Source organism: Podarcis gaigeae (genome assembly GCF_964106915.1).
Source record: "Podarcis gaigeae genome assembly, chromosome: 11".
In the NCBI taxonomy this organism is placed as follows: domain Eukaryota; kingdom Metazoa; phylum Chordata; class Lepidosauria; order Squamata; family Lacertidae; genus Podarcis; species Podarcis gaigeae.
In genome coordinates, this window is record NC_139687.1 from 50,371,913 (window position 1) to 50,384,151 (window position 12,239).

Below are 12,239 nucleotides of genomic sequence, written 5' to 3' on the forward strand. Positions count from 1 at the left end.
AATCCTTTTAGCCCCAAAATGGAAACAACAAGAAGTACCAATGAAAGAGTGGCAGATGAAGATGATAGACTTTGCAGAACTGGTGAAGCTGACAGGAAAAATCCGAAACCATCACAATCAAGTATTCCAAAAAGACTGGAGTAATTTATACAATATTTGAAAGATCATTGTAAGCAATTAACAACACTAGTAGGGTTATCTGAATACTTGTAATGAGATTTTTTTTACCTTTCTACGTTTATTTAAACTTTGAGGTATTTTGTAATGAGTAAAATTAGAATTGGAAAATATATAAAATGCTGTGATATAAAAGTTACTTCCGAAAGCCAAGAGGTGAGAGGGAAGGAAGTTGACAGCTCTAAAGAGCCAAAGAAGTGGATAATAATGATGTGATTATATATGCTTAAATGGAAAATAAATAAATATTTTTTTTAAAGGACAGAATATCTGGAAGGAGTAGACACATATAAATACACAAGAAGGTAATTTTAATTTATTAGTTTCTCCATTTTCAATCTTAAATTCAGTTCTGCACATTTCCACATCTGTTCACAATTTTTTAAACAGAAAAGTCCTCATGAAAATCCATCAACATCTTAACACACATTTCTCCTAATATTTGCATGCACTTTTGCCTAATATATATTTTTTTTGTAAAGCAATTTTCCATAAGCCAGTGCATTTTTGTAGACACTTTGGTTCAATAGGTGCATGTGTGTGTGTGTGTGTGTGTGTGTGTGTGTGCGCATTACTTGTCTGGAGAATGACATTGCACTATTCGGAGATCTATGAAATGTGAAAGATAGCTGTCTCATTTCCCGTACTGTTTTGAGAAATGCGAATGAGAGATGTTTGCCTTTAAATACGAAGTGAATTGAATTCTTTCCCCCATTGTTGGTCCTGACATGCATTTGCCTTTTGAAGAGTCACAACATTCCTCACTGCTGGGCTATAATAACTCTTAAGTAACCCATTAGTAAATTTACCAGTCACCTGGAGGTGGTGGTGAGGGAATGCTGTGCTGACACATTTGGAAGGTGCTATAAATAGATTGGAAACAAGGGAGGGACCTACAAAGAAAAAGGTGAATCGGCCACATCATAGTGTTCGAAAAGATGATCATGTAATCAGAAACAGTAACATGGACAACTCACGCTCATTGCAAGGCTATAGATAAGTGAGTAAACTACTTACGAAAAGAGGATTTCTGTGTTATATATTTATTACCTGCCCTTCACCCTAAGTTCCCAGGGCAGGTTGCGACATTAAAAGACAAGATTAAAAACAGTTTTAAAATGACTGACAACCATACAAGATAACGTGGGTCCGAAAAATATACACCTCAAGTGTCAAAAGCCAGAGCAAAGAAGTGTGCCTTCAGCATTCTCCAGAAGCTGTACAATGTAGGTGCCAGGCACAACTTTGTGGGGAAGGAGTTCCACAGCTTAGGGGCCACCACAGAGAATGCCCTGTCAAATGATGCACACACACACACACACACACACACACACACTCAGAGCCTCTGAGGGCCCCTCTGCCAATCTAAGCACTCAAGGGTCTATAGGAAAGGAGGTGGTCTTTTAGATATTTGTGTGAGAAAAACAGCACAAATTCATCTCGTCCAATTTGTCCAATTTACATTCATTTAAAGTGTGGGGAATGATTGCATGGATTAGATATAGCAACGCTGCTACATCTTTTCTCGGAATTGTCTGCATTTAGGCACACAATTCCTTTCATGCAGTTTAGCAGGCAAAAACCAACCAACCAACCCAGAAAGAGAAGGAAAGAAAATGGGAGGCAGACAAAGCTTTGTATGTAGAGGGATGTAAAATACTGGCAGGAGGCAGTGCCACAGCAGGGGAAGTATCTCAGTAGGGATGTCTGGTGCCGCAGGAGCACAACACTCCTCTGTCAGCCCGTTTAGTACTTCCCCTGGATCTCATTTCATGGAGCCCTTCCTAATTCATGCAGGTGGCAATGATTAAAAAATGCTGTGTGGGGGGAATATAGAGAGTTAAAAAGAAGTGGCAGAAAGAGAGGCAGGAAAGATGGTGGCAGAAGATAAAGGGGGTGGACCCACCCATCTCTGGCCCCAAAATGATTACCTCCAAGAACAGCAATCTTTTTTCATTGATAGGCACCTACCTGCACATGTGGTGGGAATGCCAAGAAGTTCAAGAATCTTGGAAGCTTTTTGCTGAAATTTCTGAAATAGTAAAACAATAAACAAAAACTGCTCATATGCTCTACTTACTGAACTTATTTGAGACCATTCAGTTCAAAACTGTACTGATTTTAACCACTGATTTCAAAACTGCATTGATCTTTTGGTTTCTTTGCATTCCTAGCAACACTGGGTATAAGACTGCTAGTTATTAACAGAGCATCACTGGTGTAAAAGTACTTTATGGAATAACATAAGCAAAAATACAGGTTTATTCACTGAGAAGTTTTGCAATTTATATTTTGATAGTGCGAAAGACTATCAAAATTAGAGGAAGGAGACTGAAGCATTAAACAATGGAAGAGAATGTCCAAATGCAACCGCCTTTACTTAAGTGCAGTTTCCCTCGAAGGATGAGGCACAGTAGGTTAAGACAAAGGCTTCCTGGAAGGCATAGGTTTTGAGGAGGAATGTGAAGGAAGAAGTGACATTGCACAGGTATTCTGGGAGGGAGTTCCAAACAACCAAAGGAGCAGCAAGAGTGAGGGTAGCAGACAGTGGTCATTTGTCTATTTTATTTGAAATCATTTCTAAACCATTTATTATACTGAGATATCATAGAATCATAGAGTTGGAAGGTACCCTGAGGATCATGTAGTCCAACCCCCTGCAATGCAGGAATATGCAGCTCTCCCATACCAGGATTGAACCTGCAACCTTGGTGTTTCTGCACCACACTCTAACCATCTGAGCTATGAGGGAAGAGCTGGAAGGTATGGCTACCAGATGTCCCGGTTTCCCGGGGACAGTCCCCGGATTTACAAATCTGTCCCCGGACAAAATCCGTCCCCAGATTTCATTTAATGTCCCCGGATTTATATTTTAAGTGTTGTAGATTTTTTAGTAGGGAATGAATGTTGCGCGATTGGTTCAACAGCACAAGACACATTATATGGGGACTTCTGGCGAGGTAAAATGGCGGGTACCACAGCAGCGAGCAGCTCCTGAAGCCAGCCAGACCCAACTGTGCTACCAGGCTGGCTCCGGGCTGCTGAGACTGCCGCTGCCGAGGGGGAACCAGGGATGCCCGGCATGTCAACCGGGGGAACCGCTGACTTCTCCATGACCCAAATCAAGCCAGGAGTGAGAGCGCCCGGCCACCTGGCCGACTGCTTAGTGGTGCTCCAGGGCCAGTAAAAACCCCGGAACTGATGCAGGGAGAAGGAGGAAAGGAGAAGGAGAAGGAAGAGAGAGAGAGAGAGAGAGAGGAAGAGGAAGAGAGAGAGGAAGGAGAAAAAAGAGGGGAGCCCCGACTTTGTCCTGCTGCTGCAGCCGCCACTGCTGAGGAAGAGAGGTAGAGCAAGGACACGTGGCCGAGGCCAGGCCCGACCCTACTCCACGGCTGAATAGCGCTCCAAGAGATCAGGACGGGGCCCAGAGGAAGGCTGCACGACAGAGGAGACCCAGAAGAGAATATCTTACTTCTTAATTATTATTTTTTAAATGATTTTTTAAAAACAAGTTTTTTTTCCTTTCAAAAAAAAAGTGTCCCCGGATTCTTTGAAAAAAATCTGGTAACCTTACTATAAGGGGAGCAAAGTATGGAGGGTGTTGAAGAAAGGACACTGTTTGCTTGTTAGGCTGCATGCAGAGAGAGAACCTGGGTATGGGTTTAAAGAGGGGTGCCACATGGGCTGAACTTTGAGGTGAATGATTTTGGCAGTAAGGCTCTGGATAAAGGACACAGGCTTAAGGTGTGGCAATGGAAAGCCCAATAGGACAAAGTTGCAGGAACCGATAAACGAGATCACCAGACCCAGAAGACTTCATTCTTTGATGTTTGTGCAGCTGAACAAACAAAACCCAAAGAGAAAAGCTGGGCACACCCAAGGCTTGAATGGATCCTGCTAGGAAAGTTGACTTGCTTTCACTTCAGAAAAGACGCCCAACCCATACAGTACCAGAAGCAAGCTGCATCTCAGAAACAAGACTTAGTGAATTCAGTGGGGCTTCTTCCCAGCTTTGTGGTATTAGGATCTTACCCTGAGTTTGACATAATCATAGAGTTGGAAGGGACTCCTAAAGGTCATCTAGTCCAAGCTCCAATGTAAAAATCTCAACATGAGACATGCCCCATCCAATTTGCAACCGTACCAGACCCTGCTTAGCTTTGCAAATGTGCTAGCAGTTAAAAAACCCCCACTGTACCACTAGATTCAATGCAGTTTGTCATAGCTGGAGTGATGGAGTTTGAGACAAGGGCAAGGTCGAACTCCTAGTGGGCACATGGAAGGAGTCATAGAGAAATAAGTGGGTGACACTGTGCGTTAAACCACTGAGCCTTGGGCTTGTCGAACATAAGGTTGGCGGTTTGAATCTTCGTGACGGGGTGAGCTCCCATTGCTCAGTCCCTGCTCCTGCCAACCTAGCAGTTCGAAAGCACATCAAAGTGCAAGTAGATAAATAGGTACCGCTCTGGTGGGAAGGTAAACGGTGTTTTTGTGAGCTGCTCTGGTATCGCCCAGAAGCTGTACAGTGGTACCTCGGGTTAAGTACTTAATTCGTTCCGGAGGTCCGTTCTTAACCTGAAACTGTTCTTAACCTGAAGCACCCAGTAGCGTAGCGTGGGGGTGCAGGGGGGCCCGGCCGCACCGGGCGCAACATCTGGGGGTTAGGGTTAGGGGGTGCAAATCCACGGGTTAGGGGGTGCAAATTACTTGCCTTGCCCCGGGTGCTGACAACCCACGCTACGCCACTGGAAGCACCACTTTAGCTAATGGGGCCTCCTGCTGCCGCCACGCCGCCGGAGCCTGATTTCTGTTCTTATCCTGAAGCAAAGTTCTTAACCTGAAGCACTATTTCTGGGTTAGCGGAGTCTGTAACCTGAAGCGTCTGTAACCCAAGGTACTACTGTACTCCCTCACCCAATAAAGCGAGATGAGCGCCGCAACCCCAGAGTCGGTCACGACTGGACCTAATGGTCAGGGGTCCCTTTACCTTTACCTAAGCCCCACTTCACATGTTACTTTCATCTTAATGGCTAGCCCAAACCACTGCGCCACACTGTTGCCCTCAGGTCCTGGTTACTGGCCTCCCAAAAGTCCCAAAGTTGGCCACTGTGAGAAGAGGACACTGAACTAGACGGGCAAGCTTTTCTTATGAAGACAAAATAGAGAGGGATTTCGTTTCCGCTCAGGTAATTTCCAGGCAATTATACTGATTACATCTTACGGATTTACAACTTCCCTATTCTTTGCAAAGCACCTGCAATACCACTTTTTTTTTTTTTTATAAAAACAACTCTTTGGGAACGGGCGACAGTGACGCGTGTGAGGCACCTATCTCCCACTTACATAGCCCGGGGAGTGGGGAAGGTAAATTCAGATACTGTAATCCTGAATGAACAAGACCGGAAACCGAATTTAGTTCGCCTTAGGAAGGGCGCGCGCGCGAGCTAGCGCTGCTCCTGCAAACTTCCTCGCCAGGTGCGCTGTTTCCCACCCAGCCTTCTCGCGCGCGCCTGGAAACGCAGCAGCTGGAGAAGCGGCCGCTCTCCCAAGCCGCGCCCTTTCTTAGCGGCGCTGGTAGGCAGGTAGGGGGCGGCGCCCGCCAGCCGCTCGCGCCCTTACCTGCGAGTCACGTGTTCGCCTTCCGGCAAGGGGCGGGGCTTCTTCTTGTCAGAGGTGTCTCTCTTTCTCTCCGCCTCCTTTTTTAATTTGGCTTCCCTTTCTCTCAGGAGTATCCCAATTAGACTCTTCTTCCCTCAGACCTCTCCACGTTTCACTCGACTTTTTCTCTCGCCTCCACTCCCCGCGCGGAGGAAAGACACCTGGTGCGCGCCTCGCTTTCTGTGTGTGTTTTGCGCGCTGCCGGGAGAAGGAAGCGAGGAAGAGAGAGCGAGCGAGCGAGCGAGCAAACTTGAGAAACTTGTTTGTCCACTCCCCGGGCTGACTCTCCGCGAGCGAGCTCGTTTTAAAAGGGGGACGGTGTGGGGAGGGGGAAAGGAAGGAAGGAGAGGGAGCCGCTGGCCGAGAAAAGCATGAAAGCCAGCTGAGCAAAACATCCCCCGCCTGCTTGGGTTTCTGCCTGGACACGGAGAAGAGGGTAAGCGAAAGGGGTGGCTATTGTTTGGGAGCGAGAGGGATGTTGGGAGACGGAGGGAGGGGAAGGGGCTCCAGGTGTGTTGCAGCACAAAGGTAGGGGGACAACTTGGGGCAGAGTCCTGGGCTTTGTTCTTCTCACCTGCCCGTGGCATGACAGCGCCACAGCTCCCCCTTCTTCCAGTCTTTTCTATATCTCTCCAGCAAGAAGTTGTATCAGATGCTGGGCGGAGGTCGGACTGTACCTCTGACCTAAGCCTTCCACTTCATTTTCGTTTCCTCTGTTCTTTCTCCCCCAGAAAGACCGATCTTGTTTTTGAAGAGGGTCTTATTCTTGCCTTTTCACTTCCTGTTGTGTGTTTGACCCCCACCCCCGTTTTCAATCTCTGCAAGGTTGTGTATGTGGCATGTAATGTCTGGGTTGGTTTTTGATTTGCATCTCTCAGCTGTGTAATCGGGACGTGGACAGATAAATTCAGGAAAGCACACATGCTCTGGACCATATTGCAACCAACTTGCTTTCCTGCTCACAAATCTAACTGTTTCTCCAATTAGATCTGGAGACATAAACAATGTCTGCAGTCCACGCCTTCAGAGATTCCTCCCTTTTCATTTCCCGTTCACAACTTCTCAAATCGATTTTCCTTAATTCAAATCCAGATGATGTTTAGGGATGGCTGGCTGCCTGTTAAATTTGTTTGGCGGATTCTTACTTAATGGTCTGAGATAAATCGGTGCTGCTGTTCACTGATGGAGGGAATTGGTGGGGATACAGTCTTCGATAGCTGTGAATCTCTGTTTGTGAATGAGGTACCGTACCCCTCAGAGTTAGAAGATGGTGACATGTGCAGATATCCAGTTATAGGTAGAGGTAGAGAAAGCAGGAACTCTAGCTTGAAGACACAAAGGCAGAGGGGGAGAGAGTTGTGAGTTAGTTGCAGGAGGAGGATCTGGGGCTCAGATTTTATTTTTCCTGGGAATGTGACACAGGGTGGCACTAATTTACTGCCTTCGGCCTATTTAATTAATTATTATTACAGTGGTATTTCGGGTTACAGATGCTTCAGGTTACAGACACTTCAGGTTACAGACTCCGCTAACCCATAAATAGTACCTCGGGTTAAGAACTTTGCTTCAGGATGAGAACAGAAATCGCACGGCGGCAGCGCAGTGGGAGGCCCCATTAGCTAAAGCGGTACCTCAGGTTAAGAACAGTTTCAGGTTAAGAACGGACCTCCAGAACGAATTAAATTCTTAACCCAAGGTACCACTGTATTAAAATACCGGTACCTGTCCATATCTGTCCTGTCATTTCTTATTAAATACTGTACTCTATTTACTTCATAAAGTTTATATTACAGCTGGATTGTAAGAACCTCAAAGCTCAAAGTTTTGATGGGTTTCTCTCCACCCCCAACCCCCCCTGCTTTGATCCAAATTGAGAAGAAGAACCACCTAGCTATGTTTTAACACGGTGAGGTATACACAGCCCCGTATACACTGTTTAGTTTCTTGATTTACCTATGTATTCAGCAGGTAAATTAACATAGCCATGTTGTTGTTCTTCTCAATTTGGATCAAAGCAGATTTTTTGTTTATGCGCCATGGACAAATGAGAAAGGACTTACTATTCAGTTTCTAATACAGTGGTACCTCGGGTTGAGTACTTAATTCATTCCGGAGGTCCGTTCTTAACCTGAAACTGTTCTTAACCTGAAACACAACTTTAGCTAATGGGGCCTCCTGCTGCCACTGCGCCGCCGGAGCACAATTTCTTTTCACATTCGGAAGCAAAGTTCTTAACCCGAGGTACTATTTCTGGGTTAGCGGAGTTTGTAACCTGAAGCGTATGTAACCCGAGGTACCACTGTAGTAGAACCCACCATTTTCTACCTCTATCCTTTTGGGTATGCACAATACCGAAAGCAGTCGTTTTCCAGCCTGGTGTGCTCTTGATGTTTGGCACACCAGCTTTAATCAGGCCCAGCCAGCCAAGGATGGGGAACCTGTGGCCCTCCAGATGTTGATGGACTGCAGATCCCATCATCGCCAACCATTGGCCATGCTGGCTGGGGTTGAAGGAAGTTGGAGTCCAAGAGCTGGGCAGTCGCAGGCTATACACCTGCCTTAGACAGTCACCTGCAGCCTCGCTGCCTTGAAAGATTAGTCAGGTGGCCCCGAGGAAAAGAGTATTTTCTGTGGTAGGAGCTTGATCTTTGGCTATATGTGCTGGGTAAAATAAAGAGAATGGAATGGGCATGGGCATTTGGAGGGAAAAGGCTTTGAACCCAATATGTTTTGACTATACACAATTTGGACTTTATGTACAATCCCCAGAACATAACCTCCTTGTAAGCCGAGAGTCGCCTGTATGGAAATCAGTTGGTTTAAGAGCTCCTATATCTGCATTCTACCCAGGTCTTCTAAATCTAATGACTAGCCAAATCTCTCTAGAGAGGGATTTCACTATTTGGAATGCTGCAACTAAAAAACAGAAAATATTGTTAGTTCAATATACGTACTACTACTGGCATGGATCTTCCTTGAATGAGATGTTGAGGTGCATGGTGCAGATAGAATCATAGAATTGTAGAGCTGGAAAGAACCCCAAGGGTCATCTAGCTCAACCCCTTGCGATGCAAGAATTGGCTAATAACTTGTTCCTTAGAATGTTTACTTGGAAATAAGTCTCCCTGTGCTTAATGGCATCTGTTTCCAAGAAAATGTGAGTAGGCTGCTTGCCTTGGGCATTAGCTATGCTTGTTATGTGCTTTAACCTTTATTCTGTGATTGAAATACGTGTTCCAGGTGTGGTAGATAAAAATGACCCCTTCCTGGTTGGATATTGCTTGGGCCAGAACAACACCGAATATCTATAAGTGATTCACTAGAGCAGGAATTCAAGCAGGTCACAACCAGACTGCAGAGTGTGGTTAGTCTGGAGATTCCACCCTTTACTCCAGAATTCAGAGCATCCTTCTTCAAATATGTGCACTGTTTGCCCAGAGCTTTAGATCTTTCCATGGTAGACATGGCATGTAAACACAAAGTACTATTCCGAAGCGAAAGTGGGTTATTTTCCATCAAACAATATCAGTGTAGTTTGAAGGGGCAGAGCAAAAATTTACCGTACTTCCTCTTGTTTATGTGGCTACAGGCTTCTTGCTAGTCTCTGGGGTATTTGCTTGTGAAATGACTCCATGTGGCAACTTCTTCTAGATTCCTTTAGAATAATTTGGGCTGGCACAGTTCATATTGCACCTGAAACAGAGAGGATAAGGAATAATAGTTAGTGGCTGTTCGGGGATTTTTTTGTTTTGTTAACTTGCTTGTTTAAACCATTTGAAACACCTCTCCATACCCAATTAATGTTACTGTTTTTTGAGTTTGTATGCGGGGTAGGAAAATAGACCAGCTGTTAGCTCTATCATAAGCCACTTTGGCTTAGTAAGCCAAGGTATGCACAAGCCTTTGGCTTCCATTGGCGTGAGCTGTGATTAAACTAGGAAGCCTCTAATTAGCCATAGTTTCACACTCCTGTGGTAAACTATAGTCACCAGCTACAGAAGGAGCCAGGATCTTTCATCAACTTTAAACCATGGTTTAAGAGCCTGGCTTGTTTTGAAGCTGGTGACCATAGTTTCCCAGTTTGGAGCAACACTAAACTGTGGTTAATGAGACTTTCCTGTTCAGCTTCAGGTTATAGTAAACAGGCTACATGTGTGGGAAAAGACTCGTGCATATATATCTTCCCGACAACTGGATACAGAAGCTAATGGAATATGCAGAAATGATGACACTTACTAGGGGGAGAAGAAATCAAGATAACAATCTTTTAAGAAAGGAATGGAAGTGGTTTATTGAGTATTTACAAACTGTAAACAGATCAAGACATTGGCAGGATTGTTTTAAAAAATCCTGCAGTTTTAAATATACGGTATATATATATATATAAGATATATATAGAATACTGTAGATGATTAAAAGAATAAGACAATTTGGAGTATGCAGGAAAGGATGAAAATAAATGTAAGGAACTGCAGAAAGAGGGGAAAGGGAGTCAAAATTGAAAATGTTAAAAATATGGTTGAATAAAAGACTTGTGCATATATTGACTTAATAAGCTGAGGCACGATGATTGGAAGACAGCCCACATCAGCTCTGAGCACATTATAAGTCCTGCATTAGGATTTAAAAAGAAACCTTTTTTTACTATTGTCAGGGATACTCAGTTCCCCTGGCCTCACTTGTGAGTAAACAAAAGTAGAGGTATCTGCACTCACTTATTAAATTTTCTGGTGCCATCAGTTAACTCAGAATGCTTTCAGAACCACCTGGTAGCTTAGGTTGACACCAATTGCTAGAGACAGGATAAACTTTACACTAAGATGGTTGGTTTATTAAAGGAATATTAGGTACACAAGGGAATATTTATATTGGGATCATAAAGGTGCTTGTTGACTGTTTCTGAAGACCCGGGAGACACTGTTGCTGACACCTGCCTCCAAGTGGCTTTTACCTCAGGCCCTTATACCTCTGCCCTGACCAAATACTCCAACAGCCCTGTCCAGCTATCGGGGACAATCTGCCTCTGTACCCCAAAACTCCTCTAGCTGTATTCCTGACTGTTTGGATAGTTTAGGAAGATTTTAAAAACCCGCTGCTGTCACTTTCCTCTGGTACACAGGGCAGCTGTTCGGACCAACTCAGTCACTGGCTCCCTTCTCCAGGTCTTCACCAAAAAAGGTACTGGTATTAATAAGAAACTGGGTATTCAGTTCAGGCCTCAATATTTCTCCTCAGCTCATCTCTGGTCTATTTTTCACATTACCCTCATCAAATCCATTCTCCCCCAAACTCCTTAGCTGACAAAATCTCAACTACCTCTCCCTCAACCGGCAGTTAACTCTCAAGCAGCTAGAACCTCTGGCCAATCAGAGTCTCCTTTCACCCAGACCAATTAGTCCAAATTCATCCCATTCCACCTTCACCTAATGAATTCTCAATGCAATCGTATCTCTCTCTCTCTCTCTCCTCTCAGAACCTGTCATCTTGCCGCACCGTTAACCAGGCTTGCAACATCATGACAGGAACAACTCCTTGAGCTTCCTTTGTCACAGAATATTTTCCCCTTCAGAGTACAAACATAAGCAGACATATATACAGCATTTCTGTTCTCTGTTCCTGTTGCTTAACTCTGTCTTAATCTGCACTGGAAAACTAGTGTTTGAATGCTAAGAATCCCAAGGGTTAATCTGTGTAGATGATGTGATACTGCACTGGAGAGAAACCAACAAAGTTTCCATTTAAGAAAGCAAGCTTATTCTCTTGTCTTCCAGTCACTTGGAAATTTAGCAGGATATATTCAATATGTACATTGTTTGGTCATGCATAACACTGCACACAGACATGTCCATAATTAAACATCATATAAGAATTCCTGCTAACTATCCTCTGTTTTGTTTTTTAAACACATGTATACTTTCTGACAGGTTATGGATTTTGTGTTCCACTCCTAAATTCATTCTTGCAAAAGACTTAACTTATGCAGTCACTTGGAGATGTTTCACACCAGCATGTTTTTCCCACAGTAGTAGGGAAGAGTTGCTGTGATAACAAAAGCTTGAAAACTTCCCTTGACTGCATTAGAGGAGGAGATGAGAGTACACAAACCTGAGGTTTACTGTGGCATATATGCGTCACACTAAACTATGACTTAGTGTTCCTGACATCCAAATTTTGTGTGGCATCCAAACAAGCTGTAGTCAGACTAGACCCATTGATATTGCTGTATATCACTAACTTTAGGTCCATTCATTTCAGTGGGTCATCACTGAATAGAGATTAGCTGGATCCAGCCCTCAGATGGTATGTGGCACTTCCATAGACTTGTTATAACTAATAGCAATGGAAGGACTTGTGATATATTTATTATATAACCAGTTAAGCTAGTGGCCATCATCACATCCTGT

At 44.3% G+C, this 12,239-nt stretch overlaps 1 protein-coding gene and 1 long non-coding RNA gene across 4 annotated transcripts in view; one reads left to right on the forward strand and one right to left on the reverse strand.

Moving 5' to 3' along the window:
• Positions 1 to 509: 509 nt before the first annotated feature.
• Positions 510 to 5,844, reverse strand: LOC310827225. The gene is made up of 3 exons (XR_014556233.1): positions 5,797 to 5,844; positions 2,149 to 2,209; positions 510 to 1,070 (listed from the first exon to the last, which is right to left on the reverse strand). It is a non-coding gene; the product is annotated as an uncharacterized lncRNA (long non-coding RNA).
• The window catches only part of ATP8B1 (ATPase phospholipid transporting 8B1), a 74,460-nt gene continuing 68,026 nt past the window's right edge, over positions 5,806 to 12,239 (forward strand). For all 3 annotated transcript variants that reach the window (XR_014556168.1, XR_014556169.1, XM_083702617.1), the window contains exon 1: positions 5,806 to 6,271. The gene's annotated coding sequence lies outside the window, so the exon portion shown is untranslated. The remainder of the gene's footprint in view (positions 6,272 to 12,239) is intronic.